Here is a 5,621-nt window from a genome sequence, read left to right on the forward strand (position 1 = left end):
ACAGGTATCACTGCCCATTTGAAACTTGATTTTCACTCTACAGCACCTCCATACATGGCTACCTCACTGGTCAATAAAGGAAATGAATTACTAGTGCATTACACACATTTTGACACTGGAGACATAACTTTTTTCAGTCATTCCGTATCCAGATATAGAGATTTGCAGCATCTAGGACTTTAATGTTCACCCACTTACGGATTTGAATGTTTTGCCACATTCATGAGTGCAAACTTGCTCCCCAGTAAAGACGAACATGTGCTCCTCAATGCACACACTGGGCAATGCAGTCCACTCTAAATCGACGATTAATGACATGCTCGTTTTGTGCAATGGAGTTTCAGTCAATTGGAAAACATTTTGAAAAGTTATATTGCAACAGAAGCCCAGCCTTAAAAAAGTGGATTTCACTTCTGATTGATTACATGAGGAAGGAAAGGAGACCAGATGCAAAAAAGGGGCTGTGGCTTAGTTGGTTAAAGCGCCTGTCTAGTAAACAGGAGATCCTGAGTTCGAATCTCAGCAGCGCCTGTCTGCTTTTTTTTCGACCAATCTGTCTCCCCAATATTAAAACTTTGTACAAAGATTGCTATTTCATGCTATTTAGAAGCACAGTCAGGCTTGAAATGTTGGCAAAGCATCCAAGAACTCTGGACTCCACTACCTTAGAGTCATATTGCCCAAGGTTGCGATGCCATCAGAAACAGCACATATTAGAATGAGCAATTCATATTTCCTGCTTAATTTTTTGTAAAAGAAGCAAAGGTACGCCTGAACAGGGACTTGAACCCTGGACCCTCAGATTAAAAGTCTGATGCTCTACCGACTGAGCTATCCAGGCACAGGGATCACTGCCCATTTGAAACTTGATTTTCACTCTACAGCACCTCCATACATGGCTACCTCACTGGTCAATAAAGGAAATGAATTACTAGTGCATTACACACATTTCGACACTGGAGACATAACTTTTTTCAGTCATTCCGTATCCAGATATAGAGATTTGCAGCATCTAGGACTTTAATGTTCACCCACTTACGGATTTGAATGTTTTGCCACATTCATGAGTGCAAACTTGCTCCCCAGTAAAGACGAACATGTGCTCCTCAATGCACACACTGGGCAATGCAGTCCACTCTAAATCGACGATTAATGACATGCTTGTTTTGTGCAATGGAGTTTCAGTCAATTGGAAAACATTTTGAAAAGTTATATTGCAACAGAAGCCCAGCCTTAAAAAAGTGGATTTCACTTCTAAATGATTACATGAGGAAGGAAAGGAGACCAGATGCAAAAAAGGTGCTGTGGCTTAGTTGGTTAAAGCGCCTGTCTAGTAAACAGGAGATCCTGAGTTCGAATCTCAGCAGCGCCTGTCTGCTTTTTTTCGACCAATCTGTCTCCCCAATATTAAAACTTTGTACAAAGATTGCTATTTCATGCTATTTAGAAGCACAGTCAGGCTTCATATGTTGGCAAAGCATCCAAGAACTCTGGACTCCACTACCTTAGAGTCATATTGCCCAAGGTTGCGATGCCATCAGAAATAGCACATATTAGAATGAGCAATTCATATTTCCTGCTTAATTTTTTGTAAAAGAAGCAAAGGTACACCTGAACAGGGACTTGAACCCTGGACCCTCAGATTAAAAGTCTGATGCTCTACCGACTGAGCTATCCAGGCACATGGATCACTGCCATTTGAAACTTGATTTTCACTCTACAGCACCTCCATACATGGCTACCTCACTGGTCAATAAAGGAAATGAATTACTAGTGCATTACACACATTTTGACACTGGAGACATAACTTTTTTCAGTCATTCCGTATCCAGATATAGAGATTTGCAGCATCTAGGACTTTAATGTTCACCCACTTACGGATTTGAATGTTTTGCCACATTCATGAGTGCAAACTTGCTCCCCAGTAAATACGAACATGTGCTCCTCAATGCACACACAGGGCAATGCAGTCCACTCTAAATCGACGATTAATGACATGCTCGTTTTGTGCAATGGAGTTTCAGTCAATTGGAAAACATTTTGAAAAGTTATATTGCAACAGAAGCCCAGCCTTAAAAAAGTGGATTTCACTTCTAAATGATTACATGAGGAAGGAAAGGAGACCAGATGCAAAAAAGGTGCTGTGGCTTAGTTGGTTAAAGCGCCTGTCTAGTAAACAGGAGATCCTGAGTTAGAATCTCAGCAGCGCCTGTCTGCTTTTTTTCGACCAATCTGTCTCCCCAATATTAAAACTTTGTACAAAGATTGCTATTTCATGCTATTTAGAAGCACAGTCAGGCTTGATATGTTGGCAAAGCATCCAAGAACTCTGGACTCCACTACCTTAGAGTCATATTGCCCAAGGTTGCGATGCCATCAGAAATAGCACATATTAGAATGAGCAATTCATATTTCCTGCTTAATTTTTTGTAAAAGAAGCAAAGGTACGCCTGAACAGGGACTTGAACCCTGGACCCTCAGATTAAAAGTCTGATGCTCTACCGACTGAGCTATCCATGCACATGGATCACTGCCATTTGAAACTTGATTTTCACTCTACAGCACCTCCATACATGGCTACCTCACTGGTCAATAAAGGAAATGAATTACTAGTGCATTACACACATTTTGACACTGGAGACATAACTTTTTTCAGTCATTCCGTATCCAGATATAGAGATTTGCAGCATCTAGGACTTTAATGTTCACCCACTTACGGATTTGAATGTTTTGCCACATTCATGAGTGCAAACTTGCTCCCCAGTAAATACGAACATGTGCTCCTCAATGCACACACTGGGCAATGCAGTCCACTCTAAATCGACGATTAATGACATGCTCGTTTTGTGCAATGGAGTTTCAGTCAATTGGAAAACATTTTGAAAAGTTATATTGCAACAGAAGCCCAGCCTTAAAAAAGTGGATTTCACTTCTAAATGATTACACGAGGAAGGAAAGGAGACCAGATGCAAAAAAGGTGCTGTGGCTTAGTTGGTTAAAGCGCCTGTCTAGTAAACAGGAGATCCTGAGTTAGAATCTCAGCAGCGCATGTCTGCTTTTTTTCGACCAATCTGTCTCCCCAATATTAAAACTTTGTACAAAGATTGCTATTTCATGCTATTTAGAAGCACAGTCAGGCTTGATATGTTGGCAAAGCATCCAAGAACTCTGGACTCCACTACCTTAGAGTCATATTGCCCAAGGTTGCGATGCCATCAGAAATAGCACATATTAGAATGAGCAATTCATATTTCCTGCTTAATTTTTTGTAAAAGAAGCAAAGGTACGCCTGAACAGGGACTTGAACCCTGGACCCTCAGATTAAAAGTCTGATGTTCTACCGACTGAGCTATCCATGCACATGGACCACTGCCATTTGAAACTTGATTTTCACTCTACAGCACCTCCATACATGGCTACCTCACTGGTCAATAAAGGAAATGAATTACTAGTGCATTACACACATTTTGACACTGGAGACATAACTTTTTTCAGTCATTCCGTATCCAGATATAGAGATTTGCAGCATCTAGGACTTTAATGTTCACCCACTTACGGATTTGAATGTTTTGCCACATTCATGAGTGCAAACTTGCTCCCCAGTAAATACGAACATGTGCTCCTCAATGCACACACTGGGCAATGCAGTCCACTCTAAATCGACGATTAATGACATGCTCGTTTTGTGCAATGGAGTTTCAGTCAATTGGAAAACATTTTGAAAAGTTATATTGCAACAGAAGCCCAGCCTTAAAAAAGTGGATTTCACTTCTAAATGATTACACGAGGAAGGAAAGGAGACCAGATGCAAAAAAGGTGCTGTGGCTTAGTTGGTTAAAGCGCCTGTCTAGTAAACAGGAGATCCTGAGTTAGAATCTCAGCAGCGCATGTCTGCTTTTTTTCGACCAATCTGTCTCCCCAATATTAAAACTTTGTACAAAGATTGCTATTTCATGCTATTTAGAAGCACAGTCAGGCTTGATATGTTGGCAAAGCATCCAAGAACTCTGGACTCCACTACCTTAGAGTCATATTGCCCAAGGTTGCGATGCCATCAGAAATAGCACATATTAGAATGAGCAATTCATATTTCCTGCTTAATTTTTTGTAAAAGAAGCAAAGGTACGCCTGAACAGGGACTTGAACCCTGGACCCTCAGATTAAAAGTCTGATGCTCTACCGACTGAGCTATCCAGTCACAGGGATCACTGCCCATTTGAAACTTGATTTTCACTCTACAGCACCTCCATACATGGCTACCTCACTGGTCAATAAAGGAAATGAATTACTAGTGCATTACACACATTTTGACACTGGAGACATAACTTTTTTCAGTCATTCCGTATCCAGATATAGAGATTTGCAGCATCTAGGACTTTAATGTTCACCCACTTACGGATTTGAATGTTTTGCCACATTCATGAGTGCAAACTTGCTCCCCAGTAAAGACGAACATGTGCTCCTCAATGCACACACTGGGCAATGCAGTCCACTCTAAATCGACGATTAATGACATGCTCGTTTTGTGCAATGGAGTTTCAGTCAATTGGAAAACATTTTGAAAAGTTATATTGCAACAGAAGCCCAGCCTTAAAAAAGTGGATTTCACTTCTGATTGATTACATGAGGAAGGAAAGGAGACCAGATGCAAAAAAGGGGCTGTGGCTTAGTTGGTTAAAGCGCCTGTCTAGTAAACAGGAGATCCTGAGTTCGAATCTCAGCAGCGCCTGTCTGCTTTTTTTTCGACCAATCTGTCTCCCCAATATTAAAACTTTGTACAAAGATTGCTATTTCATGCTATTTAGAAGCACAGTCAGGCTTGAAATGTTGGCAAAGCATCCAAGAACTCTGGACTCCACTACCTTAGAGTCATATTGCCCAAGGTTGCGATGCCATCAGAAACAGCACATATTAGAATGAGCAATTCATATTTCCTGCTTAATTTTTTGTAAAAGAAGCAAAGGTACGCCTGAACAGGGACTTGAACCCTGGACCCTCAGATTAAAAGTCTGATGCTCTACCGACTGAGCTATCCAGGCACAGGGATCACTGCCCATTTGAAACTTGATTTTCACTCTACAGCACCTCCATACATGGCTACCTCACTGGTCAATAAAGGAAATGAATTACTAGTGCATTACACACATTTTGACACTGGAGACATAACTTTTTTCAGTCATTCCGTATCCAGATATAGAGATTTGCAGCATCTAGGACTTTAATGTTCACCCACTTACGGATTTGAATGTTTTGCCACATTCATGAGTGCAAACTTGCTCCCCAGTAAATACGAACATGTGCTCCTCAATGCACACACTGGGCAATGCAGTCCACTCTAAATCGACGATTAATGACATGCTCGTTTTGTGCAATGGAGTTTCAGTCAATTGGAAAACATTTTGAAAAGTTATATTGCAACAGAAGCCCAGCCTTAAAAAAGTGGATTTCACTTCTAAATGATTACATGAGGAAGGAAAGGAGACCAGATGCAAAAAAGGTGCTGTGGCTTAGTTGGTTAAAGCGCCTGTCTAGTAAACAGGAGATCCTGAGTTAGAATCTCAGCAGCGCCTGTCTGCTTTTTTCTCGACCAATCTGTCTCCCCAATATTAAAACTTTGTACA

The 5,621-nt window shown here is 40.9% G+C and overlaps 1 non-coding gene across 1 annotated transcript; it reads left to right on the top strand.

Moving 5' to 3' along the window:
• The first annotated feature begins 1,298 nt into the window (after positions 1-1,298).
• TRNAT-AGU (transfer RNA threonine (anticodon AGU)) lies at positions 1,299-1,372 on the top strand. The gene has a single exon. It is a non-coding gene; the product is annotated as a tRNA-Thr (tRNA).
• The last annotated feature ends 4,249 nt before the right edge of the window (positions 1,373-5,621 follow it).

Source organism: Ambystoma mexicanum, unplaced genomic scaffold, assembly GCF_040938575.1.
Source record: "Ambystoma mexicanum isolate Mex_15411 unplaced genomic scaffold, UKY_AmexF1_1 Mex_scaf1, whole genome shotgun sequence".
Taxonomy (NCBI): Eukaryota; Metazoa; Chordata; class Amphibia; order Caudata; family Ambystomatidae; genus Ambystoma; species Ambystoma mexicanum.